Source organism: Prinia subflava, chromosome 5 (genome assembly GCF_021018805.1).
Source record: "Prinia subflava isolate CZ2003 ecotype Zambia chromosome 5, Cam_Psub_1.2, whole genome shotgun sequence".
NCBI classification, from domain to species: Eukaryota; Metazoa; Chordata; class Aves; order Passeriformes; family Cisticolidae; genus Prinia; species Prinia subflava.
Genome location: NC_086251.1, coordinates 36,318,556 through 36,341,927, shown reverse-complemented (window position 1 = coordinate 36,341,927; position 23,372 = coordinate 36,318,556).

The window sequence follows — 23,372 nt, the reverse complement described above, 5'->3', positions numbered from 1 at the left end:
AGAGTCCTGGTCTTTGTCACAGTCTCTGTTACCTCCTGGGTTTGTGTATTCAGGGCTTACCTCCTGTGTGTCACCCAAGTCTTGCATGTTAAACAGCTCTTAATCCTTCCAGTCTGTAATTCTGAAAAGAAAAGAAGGATGTCTATGGATATGAAACAGGGTGAAAGGTAGAGAAAGACAATTCTAGGTAATTATTTTCTTCCAATTAAAAAAAAAAAAAATTGCAACAAATTATGTTGATTTTCCTAGGTGTACCTCAGTATGGTGGGTGTCCCATTTTATCCAAAAACTGATGATCTATCTGCTGTCCAGAACAGCTTCCATTCTCCTACATGGATTCAAATGCACATTTTCGAAAGTGTAGAGTATCATTCTTGTCCATACTCTGTCTGGCTTGCTGGCTACTCTAATATATAAAAGGAATTGTCACACTGCCAATGGAAATGATAAGCCTTAATGTGGTCTTTTGAGAGTCTGATCCCAGTCTGCCACATTCTGGATCTATCTGTCTCAAGTCTACCAAATAATGGATGTTATTATTATACTACCTCCATCTTTTGTAATATATAGCACTATTTCTGGTATATATTACAGAATATATTTGCTGTATACAGTTGTGTATGCTGTATGATTCCAAATACAGAATATTTCATTTTGGTTCAGCTGTTAGTTCTGCTAGAGTTATGAAAATTATTATAGTTATTATAATTATTATAGTTATTATAATTATTGTTGTTGTTATTGTCTTTTTTTTTGTCAGAAAAGAAAACCTGAACATTTTTTGTTTTCATTCAGTCTTTATCAGTTATTCAGGTAGTCTTATCCATAAGAGAGAAAGAGCTCGAAAGGAAAAAGTAACATTTGAATGTATCTGTGTGTTCTCCAGGGTTTTATGAACTTTTTGGTTGTTTTTATTTAATTTAATGAGGCAGCCTCAGACACTTTTCTATATTTATGTAAAACTCTGACAAGCAGTGCATCCTTTAAATATCTGAAGTATGTCTAAAACTCCAAACCGCGTCTGGAGATGCTTAATAGTTATGTCATAACTTATGAAGTTTTTAGGATATAACCATGATGGCAGCATGTTATACTCAATTTACATGGTTATATAATAATAAAATTAACATAATAACTAATAAAGTCCTTATTCTTTAACTGTTTCTAAAAGAAAGATGTCCAGTTACTTTAAAATTTATATATATATTTTTAAATCATGGACTGTCTTATTCTTTTGTTCTCACATAACCCTTTAAAAAGCACCAGCTTACTATTTACCACAAAACACAAGTGGTTTTTTTTCCTAGGTTTCCCCTGTTATATTTTCTGTTTCTTGTTTGAATGTTTGATCTGAAATCACTTCTGGCTGTTCTTGGTGTCTTAAACTCAAACATACAACCTCTTGGCAGCAGGAATTTCCTCCCAGAGCAGCGGTGTCAGGTCTCCTGGTCCTGGCTTGCTCTGATACAGGCAGGTGTGTGAACATCAGTGCTTGGGGTGATGTTTCTCCTGCTGCGAGACAGTGGGGCTTCCCCCTGCGGAGATCGTCTGCTGCCTGCATTGCTGTGCTCATGCCAGCTCAGGAGCTTGATGGGCCTGTATAAATGCAACAATTGTTCCACTGCTCAGCTTTTCAGATAGAACACAGGCAAAATTGCTTACAGTTTTTCCTCCCCAAGTTGAAAGTATAAATAGATCTCTTTAGTGTATCTGGACACTTGTGAGAACCGGGATGGGGGGAAACAACTGCATTTATTGAGTGAAATGATTGCACATATCATATCAGTTACCCTTCCTAAAGCTGTCAAAGCACTTCAAAATTATCTTTCTACATGTGATGACCAGTTTATATAGTTTATATAACTATAGTTTATATATCTTGTTTTTTACTTGATAGTGTGTTGAGATTTTTAGGTTAGGTAAAAAAAAACTGTGAAAAGTTTTTCCTTTTTCATCCTGTGTCTGAAGAACTTCCATTTCTCCCAATCCAGATGATCAAACTCTAGACTGTAGATGTGAATGTGCTGTTTTACTTCAATTGTTCATGATGTGTTTTATGCTGGAAAGCTATATTTAAATATCAGCTAATACTTGCCTTGCAGAAAGCATTTTGTAGAGTAGATTATGGGTGATGCTGATGAAATACTTTTGATTCAGAGACTTATAAAATATTCCTAAAGAAAATTGTATCTGTTTTTGCACAGTAAGTGGCTTTAGGGAAAACAGTTAGTTGGGAAAATGTTTTGAAATTTCTACTGCCACTTAGTTCTCTGAATGTTAATACCTTCCAGTATTTCTTAAACCTTTAAAACAGGTTAATGTTTCTTGAGATTTTTGTTTGAGCATACAAATATTTAACAGAATTTGTGAGATAAGTAGCCTTGCTTATGAAATTCCTAATCCACCTTAGGCAAGAATCTTACTTATAAAGGTAAAGTAGAATATAAAGCATTTTCTTTGAGCAATTAAAAATATTTATTTTAAAGGGCTTTAAGGGCTGGTATTTTCTGGTTAATTTACTGTGGAACCCTTGTAAGTTTTATAAATAAACAGAAGTGAGCAAACTTTGCTGAAACATGCTGAACCAAAGTTTTGGTTTGATAGACTGTAGCCAGCTTATTCCTCCAGTAATAACTAAACAAGAGCAGAGTGAAACAGTTTACCTTAAACAATCCAAGAAGACTCTGATGAGGGAGTGATTGGTGGACACAGAAATCAGACAAAATTCAAACCTTGAAATCAATCAGAAGTACATGTTAGAGGACTGTTCTCCCCTTAGCATGTTACTTCTGCCAGAACCTTATGGGCAGCCTTAGTGAAGAGGTGGTTAGTACTAGCTTTTCTTTCTTTACAGTCTAGGGCTTATGCTGCTCTTCAATGAAAATGTCAGAAAGAGACTCAGATTTTGGAAAGCATGGAAGCATTTGGAAACATACCCCTGAGTTGTCATTGAGGACTCACCATCATAAAGAGTTGACTCTAAATTCCTTTCACCGATTGATTTTCCAGTCAAACATATTTTCTTTTCCTTTCATACTGATGCCCTGAATATAATTTACAAATTTTTACAGATACAAGGACAAATCTGAAAAGGAATCTGCCCTTACAAAAATGAGTTGTTGGATTTTTAAAAATATATCTCTTTAAAAAAGACCTTTGTGTTTTACTGTGACAATCAAGATGTTAATTTTGCCTTCTCAGACAATAGTGATTCATCCTTCAGTGCACCCTGCAAACATTTTGTTTTCCTCAGACCCAGACAAGACAGAAATGCAAGTCTACTCCCACATGAAACCACTGGTGTACCCTGAGGTTGTAGTTGTCCTGTGCAACACAAAGACCTTTGAATTACATATGAATGAAGATCCCAGCTCCAGGATGCAGAGTGTCTGGCTGCAACTTTGTTGATTTGTAACAATTATTCTCTTTTAAAAGGATTTTTATGCTAATATAGGAATTTCACCACAAAAGCTTAGTACTGGAGTGTGACAAAAGCAGAAGAAAAATCACTGATGGCTTCAGTGATGGCTCTGCTGATGTGTTTTACTTAAGTATATATGGAGTTTACTTAAGTATATATGGAATTCGCACAGCCAGGTTTTGGGGGGCTGGGGGTGGCTACAGCATTGGCCTCTGTGAGAAGCTGCCAGAAATTTCCCCATGTCAGGCAGATTCAATGCCACTAGGCTCTAGGATGGCCACAGCTGACTCCATCAGCAATGGCAGTAATCCCTCTGTAATAACATATTTAAGAAGAAAAAAAGTTATCGTGCAGATGTAACATACCTCTGATCCAGAGAAGAGCAGAGAAAATGAGAAAATGTGAGAGGAATGACTCTGCAGACACTGAGGTCAGTGGAGAAAGTGGGACAGGAGGTGCTCCAGCTGCCAGAGCTGATTCCCCTGTAGCCCATGGTGAAGGCTGTGGTGAGTCAGGCCCATGAGGGCCACAGGAATGCAGAGATCCTTCTGCAGCCATGGAGGAGACTCACACTGGAGAAGGTGGATGCCCAGGAGAAGACTGTGAATCCTTCAGAAGCCCTCCCTTCAGCAGGCTGGCAGGGACCTGCAGACCTGTGGAAGAAGTGTTGACAATTTTAGGAGCTCTCCAAACACAGACACAGAGTCTGGTTTAGAAAGGAGACATTGTTTATTCTGTGCAGGGTGCAAGGTGGAGATTTCCACAAATCAAGCACACCAACTATCAAAACTTTTTACTATTTATATATTTTACCAAACAAAGGCATTGATGTTTATTAGCTATAAATTACATAGTTCTCTTATTAATTAATATTCTATCATCTATTGGTTAATGATTCTCTTGTCTCTCATGCTAATTAGTCCGCACACTCAGTCTTTCTCTTGAGTCAGTGGGTTTCCTGGGTTGGTGGTCTGTGAATCAGTGGCTCCAGATTTCCCCCTGCCGGAATTACCTTTTACTCAGTTGGAGCTGATTCAGCACAGTTGCTGAGTTGCTTTTATTAGTTTCTTCCTTATCTTGAGCCAAATGTCCTTGTGGCCCATAACTTATGAATTCTTTGTGGTTTACCCTTTTCCCCAAGTTTTGCTTAACCTCCCTTTAAGTCTGAGATCATTAGAGCATGTCAAACCCTAAACCTTAACAAAAAAATTGGCTAGATAAAAGATTAAAAATAGCAGGTGATTATGTAATTCCTGGAATACATTATTTTATTGAATGACTACCAAGGGAAAACAGCCTTTATTCTTTTTAAAAGTACAAAGTTACAAATAAAGAATTTTATTATGAGATGGATTAATAAAATGTAATTAATAACATGTAGTTTAAAAACTACAGGCATGGGAAATGATTCCTATTAAAAAGGAAGTTCAGATTTTTTTTCTCTAAGGTATGAGTGTAATAGGAGAAGAAGGTTCTAATATGCAGCTATAAGACCACAGTATTAGAACTGTGCACTGGGGATCTTCTCTATGGTATAATTTAAAAGGGAAATAGCAAAGTGCCAGTACCTGTGACTGGTATTTTAATACATTAATGATGCTACTTACAGCTGTTTGCTGCATCACTTACAATGAAAAATACAGTTACTGTATTTGTTTCAAGTACTGGATTTATTTTGTTGATCTACATCTTATGTATGAATACCAAAATATTAATCAGATGCTGTAGATGATGTAGTATATCCTAACTGTCAGATCTCTTACTAGGCTGCAATTAGCTCTTATTAAGATCTGAAGTCACCCTGTATCTAAACTACTTGAAAATTTAAAAAGAAGAACTTTTCATCTATTTTTTTTTATTTTGGTAATCAAGCTGAGAGATAACTATTCTGTGAAATGCTAGCATTTTAAAACTGAATAGCTATGGAGTCACTCTCAATTGTCTAGGGAATTATTTAAAGATCCTCTGCTCATTCATGGGTGTTGATAAGGACAGCATGTAGAATAATTCTACTTTGTCCTGGGAGTAGTGTACTGAACACTGAATATAATGGCTTGGGATAAAAAGTGTTTGTAGCTAAGAATTTCTTCAATCTAGTGATTTTTCATAGGTCTGAGTGGTACGGGGTTTAGCTGTAGAAATTCTGTGAATCAACTGCAGTTGACTAAAACCAGAAAGAAGGGAAGTAAGCTTCTTTATTGACATGTAACGTTTATACTGCTTTTAGAAGAGCACTGTGTTTGCCAGGTTTACTTCCTCAGAATAATCTTTGTATACTTTCACCAGTGAGTGCTTTCAACATGCAAATTTTAGTTCTCAAAGCCAATTTCACTACAGCGTTAATCCATCGCTCAGCGTCATAGCTCTTTTGGTTGTGCTGACTGTGACTGACAAGGTACTGTTAATCAGCTCGAGCTAGAGTTGAACTCCAATCATCCTGCTTGTGGAATGATGTTTATTCCTCTCAGTAGTTGATATTTTCCTCATAGCTGTGGACCAGTTCAAAATTTATTGATAGCTCTCCAAATTATTAATTGGGAAGAATATTATGTATTTGACTTTACATAGAATAGAAGAGCAACATTTTTGTTGCCCTGTCATGGAAACTCTGGAGATGAATACTGTGTCTACTTTCTCAGTTCCACTATATTCCTTGAATTTACAAGCATTGTTGTAAAAACTTAAGGAATAAAAATTAATGTTTTTGATGTCCACATTCCCCCAAATCCCCAAAACTTCACAATGTTAAATCACTTTTCTATAGTGCTTTAGATTCTGATCACTATGGGCTTAATTTTTCTTTCAATGACCCTGAATAAACATGTGGCTTTCCACATCTCAGAATTCTCTAGCTGACTTACATTTTAGTAGTTACGTAAACAAGATTAACCAAAATCACTTCATCTGGGTTAAATGCTTTTGAAAAATCTTTGAAAAATTAGTTTGAAAAATGTTTTTGAAAAATTGCAGTTATTGCCTTGGAGATTTGACTTGTGTGGTTTTGTTTGTTTTTATTTGCGTGTGTGTGTATGGGTTTTGTTTTTTTTTTATTTTATGGAATAAGGTAGATCATCAGTGAGTTGCAGTGTAAATTTTTTCATGTCATGCTGCCACCTTGATTAAATTGTGGGGATTGAGTAAGCAGAGCATGTTCTGAGGTCTGATTCTTTATATAGTCTCAGCAGCCTGCAAACATGGTTACTTGTAATGGCTAAGGTGGTGGCTGCAGTGATATGCCTCCCTCCTCTAAGTTATGAAAAGGAAAAATACCATTTCATTTCATTTCATTTCATTTCATTTCATTCAGAGTACCAGCCACCAGTAGTCTACTGGTAATCTGAGACAAAGATATCCAAGGAGAAAAATTGCCTCCATCATCCTGGTTCTCTGAGGGACAAGCTTGTGACTGGGGAAGCTGAAGCTCTCATCCATATTCTGTCACTGGCCAAAATTGTGTCATTTCCCTCCATCTCAGGTTCCTAAACTACAGTGTATGAAAAATGATGTGACTTTCTTTGCAGAATATTTTGAGTACTGTTCTGGCAAGAGATGTGGGCTGATTTTCTTGATTGTTTTTTTCTGTTGTTGTTTCTTGACTTGTAACAAATTAAAATGAAAATTTGGAATTGATTTCTCTACTGAAGCAGTTACAAGTGAAAAATTACAGAAAATTACCACTAGATGGAGTCAATGATTTTCTAAATTATCCTTCATAGCTCAGTATAATAGAGTTGCAAAATTATTATGATCACTGAGTTAAGTGGAATATGATAATTTAAGTAGCTCACCTGTATCCTGTTATAATTGCATTATCTGTTTGAACTTTACCATTCTATGATTTTTCACTTCATGTAAAAAGATTTTTTACAATTTGATGCTGAATAACAATATCTTAATAGAATTCTTTGTCAGACTTATAACATCCTGTGTCAATGCTCACTTCCTCTATTCATGTCTCTAAATTGTTCTTATGATTCTCCTCAATCCCGTCATTTCACAGAGCAGGTTCCATTCTAGTGGTTTCATCCTTTTTATTAATTAGAAATTTATAAGTAGGGTGAATTGCCAGGCATCATTTTTAGTTCACGTTTAACTAAAAAGACTGTTATGCATTGTTCTGGAAAGCAGCTTGGATGTCATCAACAATTGTGAAATGCCAGTTGTTAAGAGTAAGCTGTGCTAAATTTACAAGCACAAAGATTATTCTGTTCAGACCTGCAAACTTCACCTTGGACCAGGATTATTGCAATATTTTTTTCATGTTGCATTACTTAGTACAGTCTAGCTTCCTTATCTGAAGATAGCTAGCTAGTCAATAGTGTCACTCACTTTTATTCTGTAAAATAAAGGTTGTTTTCACTAAAGAGTTGTCCTGATGTTCCAGCTTTCTTCCAATGGGACATTACTAGTGTGTTATCTATGAAATTGTGCAGGATACACAACTATTCTCAAGTCATCTTCTGATGATTTTGTCCTGCAGTCAGACTCATTGTGGTTGTCTTTTGTACAAAATCAAAAAAGGATGTAAGATTTCCCTTCAATATTGGACTACTAGTAACAGATTTTTAGTAATTTGTTGAAGAAACAACTTAATTTCTTGCAAAACAAATATATGACAGTACTTAATAGGAAGTCTTTCACCTCTCAGTGAACACGGTCCCTAGTTCAGAACTCTTTTACCAGCACTGACTCTTATCTTATACAGCTCTTATCTTATTTTGTTTCTTCTGATTATAGCAAGGAAAAAAGTAATAAGAATAAAAATTTCACATTACAATTAACGTTTCTGCTACTAGGGAAATTACTTAATGCCTTCAGTATATTCCTTTTACGCAGCTTCCAAGAATATTAATTTTTACTAATAAAGAAAAAATTAATGATACTGAAAATAGAAGATAAAAATTTTGGATATCTATAATATATAGCGAAAGCCACACACAAACAGAAAGGTATGTGTTACCCAAATATTATAGGAAAAACAATGTGAAAAGTATTATTTTAAAATCTATTCCTGGCTGTAAAAAAAAATCAAAAATGTAAGAATTTAAAGAAAGCAGATAGTTCACATATTTTTTTAAATTATCCTCATCAAAAAGTGATACAGAAAAGAAATGAAGAGATTTATCTGAATCCCTTACTTGCTTGCTTTTCAGCATCTTGGGTTTAGTGAAAAACATAGAACTGATGAGGAAGAAAAGAAAAACAGACTTTTTGATTCTAAACCTGTGCTTTATTGTATTTCTAAAACCTGACATGAATAGTCATATTCATACCTATCTATAGGTAGCTTTTTGTATTCATGTTGCTGAAAGCAGGACTGAGAATTTATTTTAATTCTGCTAATTATTTTTCATAGAATCATAGACTATCCTGAGTGGAAATGGACCTACAGGATCATCATGTCCAGCTCCTGGCCCTGCACGGGACAGCCCCAAGACCACATTCCTGAGAGCATTTTTCAAACTCTACTTGAACCCTGTCAGGCTGATGCTGTGACCACTGCCCTGGGGAGCCTCTTCCAATACCCAGCCCCCTTCTGGGTGAAGAATCTTTTTGTAATATCCAGCCTAAACCTCTTCTGACTCAGCTTCAGGCCATTCCCTCAGGTCCTGTCACTGATCTCCACAGAGGAGCGATCAGTGCCTGTCCCTCCTCTTCTCTTAGAGGAAGCTGTAACTGCACTGAGCTCTCCCCTCAGTCCCCTCCGGGCTGAACAGATCAAGTGACCTCAGCTGCTCCTCCTGTCTTCCCCTCCTTCACCAACTCTGTGCCCTCCTTCGGACACTTTCTAACAGCTTTGCATCCTTCTTATTTTGCAGGACTCCAAACTGCCCCCAGCACTGGAGGTGAGGCCACCCCAGTGCAGAGCAGAGCAGGACAATCCCTCCCTTGCCTGGCTGTGATGCTGTGCCTGATGCACCCCAGGACAGGCTTATCCTTCCTGGCTGCCAGGGCACTGCTGGCTTAGATTCATTTTTGGTTAAATATTGTCAGAACCACAATTGTTTTGCAGATTAAATTAATGTTCTTTTAATCAATTACTGCTGCAGGGCTATAGGCTTAAAAATTCAAAGTACAATTTCTTTGATACAATGTAGCAAAGAGTTTATTAGTTTGTGGTACCTTTTCACATCTAAACAAGTAAATAGGTTTATAAAGCTGTTGAATAAAGGTCACACACTAACAAATTAAATAGAGCACACCTTATCAGCTTAATTTTGTAAAGTTTACAAAGATTATTTTTGAACCATATGTAGGCTTAGAGTCAGCTATATTGTGCATCTGATGATATAGTCATCTCTTGGAAAAATCATTATCCAATCAATTACAGAATTATATTGTATGGATTTGACGTGTTTGTTTTACGCATTCATAGCTGTTATCCAGAACTTTAATGGCTTATGAACCCCCACTTGTGAATAAAGCTTTTTCTTTTGTAAAGCTGGAAGGATGTGGTAGAATAGAAGCAATAAGAATTTTTACACCTCCTCTTGTCAGTCTGAATGATTCACTAGTCATGGTAGGCTCTATGCTCTGTATCAATACAATTAAATAATCAGTACCTGTAACTTAAATCACTTCTCACACCCACCCATATAAAAATATGACAATAAAACTATTCCCACTGTATTTTTTTCTCTTTTCATTGAAAGTACTTGCATATAGTTTAGAGACTAGCGCTAAAAGACATAAAAGGATACCTAAAACTTTATCTCTGTAGCTAATAAACTAAACAGAAGAAAAGATACATTTCTTTAGAAGTGCAGTATGTAATTTTTACAGGGAAATGACACTGAGAGATGGTAAAGTATCTTTTGTTTATTTAATAGTAGGCCCTGTAAATGTCATTAGGATTCTAGACAAGTGGTATTTTGGACTTGAGAATCAACTGTGTGATGCAGTAGTTATAAAATGAACAGATAAAACATTTTTTTAAAAAGTGAAGTATTGGTTTAAAACTTAAACTCATTCAGTAGGAAGAAGGTGCTTATTTTTCTAGGAGTTGCCTGGCTAAATCTTCTAACAGCCTGGACTGAGTCTTGACAGCTCAAAAGCTCTGCTGAATCCATATAAAACCTGTAGTCCCTACATTAGATTTCCTTTAGAAATGCAGGGAGCAGTGAGGTTTTTATCTAAAATGAAGTTGTTGCCAATGTGGTTATTTTAAAGTAAAAAATAACTATGATTAGTAAGAGTTAGTGTCTCTGAACTTGTGACTTTCTCAGTCTACTCTCAGCTATATTCAGGTGCCATGAGGAGTCCAGTTCACTGTCCTTTTAATTTTAACAGTGCCTTAAATAAATAGTGAGAAAATAATAAGGTTAATCTCTATGGGTTTATGTTCTAATAAGATTCATGCTCTAGCTCGCCAACCTTGGGCTGTCTACAGGTAAAAGATGACTCTCACCTTTTGTTGTGTTTGCATAATGAGTACCTAAATAATGTAGTTGAGCCCTTCTGGCACCATCAGCACTGATTTATGAAATAAAGCATTTCAGGCAAATTCTTAAGTATGAAATGTAGGTGTTCAATCAGGACAGTACAACTCTGCATTAGTATTTTGACACTGCATGTGGCATTCAACATACACAAAAGGTGATTATATGTATTATACATTGCCTTTTGGTAAGTTATATTGTTATTTTAATGGAAGAAGGATAGTGAAAACCTCGAAGGAATGCAGTTGGCCATAAGTAAGCAAAGGCTAGAAGAGGAACAATAGAGTCAAGATACCTTTTTACAGTAACGTTTCATTTTGTCTTGTAAACTCTTATATATAGCCCTGTTACCCTGGAACTTTTTTGGTATGAAAAAATATTGAAAGTCTTTATGAAAAATATTAAATTTTGGCTTTTCAGATATTCTTTCCCTTTGCCAGGTTTAGACTGAGCATAAATTGAATAGTTTGGACTGGCTAATTAAAAGGCAGATGAGTTTCTGTCTCATTTTATAGTTTCTCAAGCAGGGAAAGTATTATATGAAGAAGTTACAGAGCAGAGCAATGAATTTTAAGGAATATATCTTGACAGACTCATTTTGTTGGCTTGCAGTGAAATGGACTGCAGACTTCATGTACTGAAATCTGAAAATAAACATAATATGGTATTTATCCATGAAACTTAAGAAAGTTACTTTTATTTTATTGTATAATGCAATGCTGTCTTAGAATGCACAATATGTCTTCACTATGATAGAGTCATAGGAAGAGGGATGGAAAAACTGGAGGTTTTTGGTCAGACAGCATTGTTAGTATTGATACATTATAGGATGTACTTTGTTGCAGGAAGCTTTTATTTTTGGATGGACATGTACAACAAAAGGAGAATTTTGTCCTGACTTTAAAACTAGCACTTTTATTACAGAGTTCACAGCTAATCTTAAGTGAATAGGGTGGAGTTAACATATCTGATAGATTACTGCTGGAGGATGTCTGCAGAGTGGCCAGATAGTGCAGCAGGGGTTACGCCAAGACTGCAAAGAGCCCCCACTGCCCTGCTCCCTCACATTTTCTGAAGCACGGTTCTGTTACGTGTCTTTTAGTGAAATATAGGAATCAACCAATCAACCCATGATGCTTTCTGACATTCTTTTAGGGTCCAAGCCATTCACATGTATGCTGTAGGTCTTCAACACACCCTGAGTCCATCCTAAGCCCTTCAGGTCCTGTGAAATACCATGCAAATGCAAGTATGGTGAAGTGGCCTTTGTTCCTCTATAAATGGATGTATGGTATTGTTCTGTGGTGGAGTTCAGAGCAGGGACGGTAAAAAGGATCAGAGAAGAGGAGAATGCTAAGAATTCTTGTTCATGTCTATCCCAAAAAATACGAGGTGGTATATTAGAGATGTCTCAGCTGAGACATCTCCATGCTTCCAGACTGGCATGGAGATTCACTGATGCTTCCTGTCATCTGCTGTTACCGGCCATACAAATTGGGATAAAAGGTCTTGTGGTAAGCAGACTCATGCCAAAGTGAGGGATGGCTTGGGGTACCACAGAGAAGACTCATGTCTGACTTTTTTCATTGGTTCTTTTTTTTTTTGTGTGTGTGTAGAAAAGTGCTTTTCCCAAATTTGATACTGATAGCAGGCTACCCTTTGACACCCACTTTGAGGAAAAAAGAATCTGCCCAGTTCGTCAGTTATTACCTTGCAAAATGGCTGAAGAGATACAAATCGTACTTGAAATACGTTCAATTAACCATGACTAATAAAGTCTGTGTGGTTGGGTCAGCTATAGGCATGAGAGATTGTTAAAACAGGTTATGTGGAAATGCTGGTAAAATGTGCTGGAGCGGAGGTTCCAGAGGGCTGGGGCAGGGGGCAGAGGCTGTGGGAGGTATGGTGGCAGCTATATGGTGAGGCATTCAGGCCATGCATAGACAAGTGTGGCAGGCCTGCCTGCAGGCCTGAGTGTACATTATTCTTCGGGTTGTGACAATACTGAGTTCCCCCAACAGGTATGTTACAGCTGTGGCGGCATAGCTGGTCCGGAGCACCAGTCCTAAAAACATGAAAGATAATGGACTCTTAATTGATGAATTTTCTGAGTGCTCGGTAAATGGCAGCGAGTATCTTTTTTCCTTACGTAGGTAGACGTTTGTAATGTCCCATCTCCCACAGTGGCTTCAATTGAATTTTGGTCTTGGGACAGTTTTTCTGAACATTTGTCGTGATTTTTCCAGCATTAGCATAAGCAGCATTTACATCAGAATGTGACTCATATCAGTAATTAGATCCTTACTCACACAGCGTAGTGAATGCTCAGCTTATAATATTTAAGTCACTTATTTCCTTTCTGAGACAGAAAGAGTACTTTGAAGAGTTCTTCTGTGTGCATTCTGATTCTGTTTTGTAGATATTTGAGGTAATTCCTCAATTTTATTTATTATTAGGTATTTTTCCCAATGATTGTCAAACTCGATGAATGTCCTTATATGTTTGAGACATATTTTGTATGTATCTCTTTGTCTTTTTATTTAACTGAACTGTTTACTCAACACTTAATATAAATAGAAGGATACAAATGAAGTTTTAGCTGGAGTGCTGATTGATGAGTTTTCCAAGAGAAAGACATCAATGGCATTATATGTTTTTAAGATGCACAACACTGGTAATATTTATGAACACATGGTAGGTGTGCGTGTCAGTCAGTATGTTTGTGGCATTTTATTGAAGAATCTGAGGTGGGTTGTCATGGTGATTAAAAGCTTCAAAATTCTATTTATTGGTATTAGTTTGCTGGGCATAACGGCTTATTCATTCTGCTGCTCTGAAACTTTCATTGTGGAAAGAGCTACATTTCTACCTGTATTGCAAGGGCTATTCTAGGAGGATAAGTAAATAGAGAGCCAATGAACACATTAGATTTAAAGAAAATATACTGTTCTCTATTTTTGAACAACATAACAGTTTTTGTTTTGAAGCCATTAAGAAAGTTGTCTTTTAACTGTTTAGTGTTTCAGGCTATTTATAAGGCAGGAGAAAATTGTCAATTTCTCCAAACCTCTCTACCTCCCATCAAGAAAAAAAAAGAGTTCTGGTAACTGGTAAATGAAAGTATTTTCTTCAGATGGAAATGTTATAGAAATTAAAAGCATCAAATATGTTTTGCTGGTATTTGCCTTTACAATAGTATATACTCTATATTAAAAGCTAGAAAATTTCTGGTACTTTTTCCTTAAGTAATTAGAAAAAAACACTTATAGACCAGTTAACCTTGTTAAAAGCAATGTTGTTTTCTACATCAGGTCACTGATGTTCTGCCGTTAGTATGTCTGGGTTTTTAACAATTAAATCAATGAAAATGCTGCAACAAATGCTGCATAATACACAACATCACACGCACTCCGAATGAGTAATACAGTTTTCATAACAGACTTGAAGTGATGATTATTAACTAGAATTATATATATTTATATTTAAACTGACACTACAGAATTCTTTTGAGTCTTGACAGATCTGTGGAATATTTAAATGGAGTAATTGTAGTTACCAGACCTCCTGGGATTAACCTACTGGAAAGAAAGTGACATTTTGCAGAGAGAAAAATGAATTTATAATGTGGAAAAAAAGCTAAAAATGAGGTTATGGTGTGCCTGTTTATAACCGTTCAGGAGGAAAATATGTTTATGTGGAGTCACTAATACACTGTAGTGATATACTTCACTTACACTTAATTACAGAGGGGCTTTGCATATATCTTATTGGGTTCTATGTTTCCTGAAATAGAATAAACCACTCTGAAAGGAAACTGATCAGATATTTTATTTTTGGTGCATTTGTTTTTAGGGGTTGATTCTCTGCTATTTGTGTTTTCACTGTGAATAACTTTACTAAATTCAACATACTTTATGGTAATAAAGAAAAAAGCCATCCAAAAGTGAAAAATACCAACCTCTCCCTCTGTGGCACAAACTACTTTGGATAAATCACACACTTTCACTTGTAACTGTCAGGCATACTCAGATTTTCAATTAGAGTGTTTTTTTCAGTGGTAAACACTGCCTGCTGAGCTTTCCTGAACTGAATAGAATCACAGAATCACCACATAATTTAGGTTGGAAGAGAATTCTTGAGGTCATTTGGCTCCACTCAAAGCAGGATCAACTTAACTACATTACTCAGTACCTCGCCTGATTGAGTTTTGAGTGGTGGCCATGCCACAGCTTCTCTGGGAAACCCGTCCCACTGTTTGACTATGATGAAAGAATTTTTCCTATGATCTAGCTGAAATTTCCCATGTTGCAATTGATGCTACCCACGCTGCAATTGTGCCTCATAGGAGGAGTCTGGCTCTGTTCTTCCAGACCCTCCTAGTAAGCAGTCAAAGACAGCAGGAAGGTCATTAAGATCTCCCCTTTGCTTACTCTTCACAGGACTGGATGAACCCACCTCTTTCAGCCCCTTCTTGTGCACTGTGTGTCCTGGTGGCTGGCTGGTACACAGCACCAGTGCCCGTGGAGATGGCTGGTTGCTAAGAGCAGAACTAGAAAAATTCAGGATTAAGTAGAAGGAAGTGGTTTCGGAAGAAGGAAGTAAAAAAGTATGAGATATTAACTGTTCCCTAGGAACTTGTGGAGACCTTAATATCAAGGGTATGTCCAATGCAATAAATAATGCCATGCATGAGCTGGCAAGGAAAAGTAAGCCATAAGAACCTGTGAAACTGAAATTCAAGAGAAACACGGCATTCATGGGTATTGAAGTGACTTTAACTGTATTCTACTTAGGTACTCTGATATTGCCTACAGCACAAATAAACGTGGGGCATGGTGGGTGACAACTATGTCTTCCTACATTATAGAATTTTCATTTAATAATGTTTTTTACATTATATATAATAAAAACAATATTTAAAACTTTAATTAAACATATTTATGATATTTTCTCACCACCTTTCTATCAGTCAGGAAACCAGGAGTAATTTTCTTCTCCTGAATGTCCCAGACTAATAAACTTATAATGCATGACAAAGATGAGGTGAAACACACATGACCTTCCTTCTCTGTTACATGCCATTTAGCAGCTAAAACCCGAAGTTCCTACCATTGCTTTTCCTGTAACTATGGTTATTAGTTAATTTCAACTGCTATTACTAGGAAAAAAAAATGTTGCCACTAGTCTCAGTAGCAAAAATGTCTTCTTTTTTTTTCCACAGTAGAATCATCCAGTATTTGCTGAAATTCAGCTACACTGGAAGCTAATGTTCAGAAATAGTCCCTGCTGCTATGCTCTTTAGTCTCTTTCTCCTCTTGACCAGGCAGCAAAAGAGGATTTAAGAAATACATCTGCACTAATAATTGCTGTAATGAACCATGCAACTTGTGAAATAAATACAAGTATTTCTTCGCAAGATGTTTGACCAAGTATTTCTTGAAGGTAGTGACATGCGGTTTTAATAACTGAATGACTACCCCTTCCTTGAGAAGTAACCATGGTTAAAGAAGAGTAAATAAAGGGAAAGAAAACTCCACAAGCATGCAAAGTTCTCTTTAAAATATTTCACTCTGTTCTTACACTATCTTGTGTCTTCATCAGAGTTCTGTCACCATCTTGTAGTTGTGCATTAAGCTAAGTGTATAATGAATAGTTCATTCCCTTTCTTAGCTACTCCTCAGGGGGAGAATTAAATGTGCACTCTAACATCCTGTTTTGGTGCGGTTTTATTTTTTAATTTTTTAGAAGATTTTTGCAGAAGGTGCCTGAATTGCAGAAAGTTGTCAGAATGAAGGACTCGGGGGACACAAAATTATAGAGCAGAACATTATTATGTATCCTAGTAACTATTCTTTTAATCCTGTCTCAGCCTATACAACCACAGAGGTGCAGAAGGAGGAATAAAGGCCTATTACCCTTATTTCTCAAATCTGCATGTCATTCTGCAAAGCAAGGCATTGAAAGCATTGAAAGGCTGAACTTCTGAAAGTGAGCTCTGCTGGACAGAGGCATCTTCTCGGTGTGTGGCGGAAGGTAGGTAGCGTCATTTCACCCACAAGCTCTTCTAGTGGTTTTTCTGTTTAGGAGCTACACACAGCAGGGAAAAACCATTTTGGAAAGGGGTCTGGACGTAAGTCTTTGCTGTACAAGGGATATGTGCCACCTACCAAACAAGAGGTGAGAGGTGTGCTTCTGAGTTCCTCTTGTTTGAGGCCACTTTGCACAGATATTTATTTTTCATTTGAGATGAGAAGCTCGACAGGTATGGGAGTCAAAGGGTTGAAGGCTGGCTGTATAGAGTTCTGCAAAATGTCTGCATGCCTAACACCTATATAGTAGAAGATTTAAAAAAAGATTTCCGTCTTTTTCTGTATTTTTTCTTTTGGATTGTCACTGTAAGGAAAGGGAACACTGTAGCAAAACTAAGTAGAACCTTTAAATAAAACTTTAAAAATGTCTCCTATTTCCCACCTTATTATTTCTTGTTTTGCTGAATACTGGGTGACTAAAAATACAAGTGAGAGGGAAATATTTCCCTAATATGAAAGAGAGAATTACAAAATGAGCATTCAACTTGAAGAGAATGTCAGGGAACAACAGTACCTTATACTGCACTCTGAAAAATTGTAAAAAGTACAAAGGTTCATAACATATTGTAAAGAAAATTCTTTAGAACTTGCTCTGTTATCTTGGAGGTAACAGACACACCATATGCTGTGTCTGGCAGTTGCTATGGTAACTACTTTTAAAATTTAAGCATGGGGAAGCTATTGCCTAAAATCTCCATAACTTGGGGCCAAATCTTGCTTGATGCTGAACACCACGGGAAAGTAAAAAAGATAAAAAGGAAATACTAAAATATCTTTCTTGTTGGCTACTGAAATTTTATCTTGAAATCAATACTAAAGGAGATTTCAAATCATGAGCACATTGAAAAAGAGAAGAATGAGATGATTGAAATATCTTAAATTTAATACCATGCCAACTGTTTGCAATTAAAATTAGGAAAAACCTATTTTTTCATTGAGGCATTTACATAAAAATTATGATTTTTGTATTAAAGTAATCTGTCACGTTTATGTATTTGATAATTCTTGCTTAGAACACAAAGATTAGTAAATCTTTGGAAGAAATAGATAGAAAGGTAGTAGATCTTCATAAAATGTTAGTGTTTATTAAAACTTAGCAAATGCAGATTTATTTCCTTGGAAAAATAGTTTTAAACTTTGAATAATGCTTGGACTATCACACCAGCAGCCTGCATAATGCACTTCTAATGCAAAAGAGGCTTAAAATATTGAATAAGGATGCTTCTAAGGAAAAAGCAGTACAAATACAATTAAGAAAATACTGTTGTTCTTTACCTAAAAATGTCTGTTAGACCATGGTAGAATGAATGCTATTATAAGCAAGATCAGCACTTCCGTAACTGGATTTTTGTGATTAAAGTGCATCACAAATTTTATCTTGCATTCTAGAAGGTCTTCTTGATTGTTTGCAAAGGTGGGACATAATTCAACCAGAAAATCATACTCATGTACTGTAGCACTTCACAAAACTATCCACTAAAATTGAACTTATGGCTTGGAGTCATTCAGTGATGGTCTGGCCCAATGTCTCTGAAATTGGTGTTCTCTCTATAGATGTCCCCACACTGTGTTTGAAGCACTGCTCATTCTGCTTACCTTATATTAATACTTATCAGATTAATCATTATTAAGAATATCTGATGTTTTCAGCACACATCAGTGTAACACCAGCTTTCTAAAAGTAATTTTTAAAAAATTGTATTAAAAATTCTTAGATTGTATGAGATCACAGAATCACAGAATATACTGAGTTGGAAGGGTCCCACAAGGATCATCAAAAATCCAACTCTTATCCCTGCACAGGACAGCCCCAAGAGTCACACCCTGTGCCTGAGAGCATTGTTCAAACACTTCATGAGCTCTGCCAGGCTGGTGCTGTGACCACTTCCCTGGGGAGTCTCTTCCAACCACCCTCTGGGCGAAGAACTTTTTCTAATATCCAACCTAAGCCTCCTCTGATAGAGCTTCAGGCCATTCCCTCAGGTCCCTCGGGTCCGGCCACTGGTCACCAGACAGAAGAGATCAGTGCCTGCCACTCCTCTTCCCCTCATGAGGAAGTTGTAACTGCACTGAGGTGTCCTGTCAGTCTCCTCCAGGCTGAACAGACCAAGTAACTTCAGCTGCTCCTCCTAAGGCTTCCCCTCCAGGCCCTTCACCATCTTCACTGCCCTCCTTTTGACACTGTCTAACCTTTTAATATGCCTTTTTAATATTATGGCACCCCAAACACCCAGCACTCAAGTTGAGGCTGCCCCAGTGCAGAGCAGAGCAGGACAATCCCCTCCCTTGCCTGGCTGTGATGCTGTGCCTGATGCACCCCAGGACAGGGTTGACCTTTCTGGCTGCCAGGGCACTGCTGGCTCATAATGAACTGGCCACTGCCCAGAACTCCCAGGTCCCTTTCCATGGCACTGCTCTCCAGCATCTCATTCCCCATTCTGTTTGTATATCCAGGATTACCCTGTCCCAGATGTAGAATCCAGCACTTTCCCTTTTTGAACTTCATGTGGTTGGTGATTGCCAAGCCCTGTCCTTTGTCAAGGTCTCTGCAGGGCCTCCCTGCCTTCAAGGGAGTCCACAGCTCCTCTCAGTTTTGTATTAGTGTCAAACTTGACTAGTATCCCTTCCAGTCCTGCATCCAAGTCACTTCTGAAGATATTGAAGAGCACAGGGCTGAGGATGGAGCCCTATGGAACCCCACTAGTGACAGGTCCCCAGCCTGATGTCATCCCCTTCACTATAACCCTTTGTGCCTGACCCGTGAGCCAGTTGCTCACCCATCCCATGATGTGTTTATCCCGCTGTAGGCTGGACATTTTGTCCAGAAGGGTCCTGTGAGGTGTAGCGGTGTGTGACTCTCTCCAGTCCCAGGGCACACAGCGGCCAGGGGTGCAACACCTTCCCCCTGGGGAATCCGATGTTCTCGGCAGTGTCTATTTCGGAAGCAGAGATGGAGTGGAGGCGAGACGGGTCTTGGGGTGAACTGAAGAGGTTTATTAAGGAGATGAGCAACTAAAAGACAACACCCCAAGAAGCCCCGAGCAGGGCTCGGGCAGTGGGTTTTATACAACAAGCTTAGGGGAGGGGTAAAGGGAGTGGTAAATTTAAAGCAACCAATTAGGGTCTGTATCTAGGGTGTTGCATCCGCAGGTAAAACTAACAGAAACCAATCCAGGATGTGTGGGATGGGTTTACACAAGGCGGGAAAGATAATAGACAGATAACTGAAAGTCACATAACATAACAGGTGCACGCATAACTTAAAGCGACTGAAGGAGACAAAGGAATACTAATGAGGGGGATAGGGGTACATAGAACTAAATTAAGGGCACATAAAGAAGGAAAATGGGGTATGCAAAACTGAGTTATTACAACAAATATGAAATCATAATAAACTAAAAATAATGCACCGCCACAGTGAGGGACAGAATCAAAAGCTTTACTGAAATCCAAAAGGATTACTTCAACTGGCTTCCCCTGATCAACTGGGTGGGTTACCTTGTCATAAAAGGAAATCAGGTTTGATGAACAGGACCCTCTTCTTATGAAGCTGTACTGGCTGTGACCAGTGACTGTTTTGTCTTTCAGGCGTTTTTCAATGGCTGCAGAATAATTTTTCCATAACTTTACCGGACACTGAAGTGAGACTGACAGGCTTGTAGTTTCTGGGCTCCTCCTTCTTGCCCTTCTTGAAAATTGGGGTAACATTTGCCAGCTTCCAGTCTGCTGGGACCTCTCCAAGACCACTCAAAAATCATTGTGAGAGGTTAACTTTTTCAAGATCCAACATCTTGCAGTATTGCAGGATCCTTGCAAGAAAGTGTTATTCATCTCGAGTGTCCTTCTCTCATGCTGTTATTTCACATTGGGTTGACTCTCTAAGTTCTCCCTCCAAAAAATGAGTTCTGTGAGCTGTGGCTCTCATAAGCTGCTGTGAAATCATCAGTGCTATTATTGACAAGAGCTGAAACTTAAATACTGGTTTAGGCACTAGTTTACTCAGAGCTCTTAATTATTTACGTTGTAAAGAAAGTGATGTGTTTTAAATGCACTCTGTTCAGCTACAAGGAATATTATTCTATCTTCCTTGCTTTGTCTGCTGCTCGTTAATCAATGCCCCTTAATTTAACTTCTTGAAACATTTTTTGATGGACAGCAGCAGTGGAAAAGGTGAGCAGTTCCTTCTCCTCTGTTCTCTGTCCACTCACATTTGGGCCTGAAAGTCATTGCCATGTCTGTGAGAAAGACAGGTCTTGCTAACTGGCTGTTCCAGTTCCTGGCCTCTGGCTCTATCCCATGGACGTGTCTGTCCTTCTAGAAATGTCTAATATTTGATTGGCAGACCATTTCTGAAGGGGATGTGCATAATTTAGCCAGAGATTTGACAAAATTCTTCATGTCATGTTAAGATATTTGTTTGCAAAAACGGACTTGTTGCTGAATAGGCACTAAGGCACTGATGTTCACAGTATAGCTGATAGCTGGTGGAAATGAAATAATCTGTATTGACACATTTGGAAGTTTCACATCTTTTTCCACTTAACATGTTAACGTGATAATTGCTAGACTGATGATTTTTCCAGTGACACGTCTCCTTTTGTCAATATTTAGACCTGTGTATAGAAAACTTATCTATCACACCTGGCTAATTTTCACTTAATTTAAAAATAAATGAAACATATTTAGTTTGCAGGGTTAGCAGAACAAAATGAGGTTTTATAAACATTTTTCTTGAAACATTATTTGAAGGATAGGAAAAGACAATGGCAAATGTGTATAAAATCTGGCTCAAATGAAAGTATATTCCAGGAAATTCTTTTAATGCTTAAATAAAACTAATTGAACATTTATGTTGAGGCTTCATTCTGCTTGACATTTACTGCATGTAAAACGTAAACATAATGCCAAATAAAAATAACAACAAATACCCAATAAAATCACTTCGATATCTATTCAGAAGACAGGCGAATTTGTAGTCAAAGTGATTCTATGTGCCATTGTATCTTTGTTCATAGGGCTTAAATATTGAATCCAAACAATTAATTCATCTGGGCTTCTATCATAGCATATCTTTGCTGTGTGTGCCATGACTTCTGCTATTAGTGATTAGGTAACAATTTGTCAGTGAAGGAATATAGGCTGTAGTATTTTGACTATGCTGACATAACTGTAAATATTATTAGCTTTAGTTTTCTTTATCTTTGGTGCTTTTTGCTGGAGAGATCCTCAGAAATGAGTGTGACCATACAGTTCTGCAAGAATGGCTATCATGCCCATGGAATGAATCACTTTACCATTACTCTCAAAGGTTAAAGTCACCCCTTTTCTTCTACATGTAATTATCATTCTTGCTGTAGTTCTATCACCCAGGCCTGGTAACTGTGTTCTACCTGTTGGGGTAGAAAGGTTATTCCCTTATCTTTGGCTGCAGCTATTCTGTACAAAGATATGTGCTCACTTACTGGGAGCTCTTACTCCATAACTCTTCTTGAACAGTTTACTTTACTGTGCTAAACACTGATATTCCAGTCACATAACTGAGAATTCAGTCACAGTCAGCTTTTACTTAGTCTGAATGGCTATGAAATCTTACATGTAATACAGATGTTTCACAAGGTTTTCAGTATTACAGATATTTCATATATCCTAATTTTGCATGTCATTAAGCTAGTTAAGGAATTTTTCTTTCACACCTTTTTCTTCAGATAATGAGAACCCACTTTGCGTTTTGCATTCAGAGACTTTTGTCTCACAATCGGAAGGATGGACAGTATGGATGGACAGAAAAGTGCCACTGTGAATTTGCAACATGCACTGACATATAAAAGAGGTGCAATTCATACCTTTTTCCTCTACATCATCATATTTCCTGAGCTGTCTTTGATACTAATTTGCTTACAATATCACAAATGTGTGATCTGAAAATAACTTTTGTACATTTGTATGAAATCCAGTAAAGTTCTTTTTCTTCACAAACTGCAGTCATCACAAGAGATTTGTCTTGTAGTTACATGCATATTAACACATTCCTGCTGTTCCTTGCATTCTGTGGTGCAACTTGTGCTGAAACGTGGAAGCTGACTGCTTTTATTGTGTGTCACTCAGCGCTTCTTTGCTGAAGATCTCTGGAATAGTTTCCCTGTGTCTTAGAAACAAATCTGATATTTGCCATTTAAATATATTCATATTCTGCTTTAATGCCCATTTAGTATTTTTTAGTTAAAAGACATTATTTCACGTGTTATCTCTCAATAGATGGTTTTAGTTTATTTTTCAAATAGTCGTGGTTGCTCATGAAATTTCTCAAATAGCTTGCCTTTGATCAGACATCAGGGATTCCTTATGCAGCTTTTACTGGGTTTTAAGCTTCATGCACTTCACCATTATTGTGTAGGCCTTTAAAATCAGAAACGTGGGTAAGAG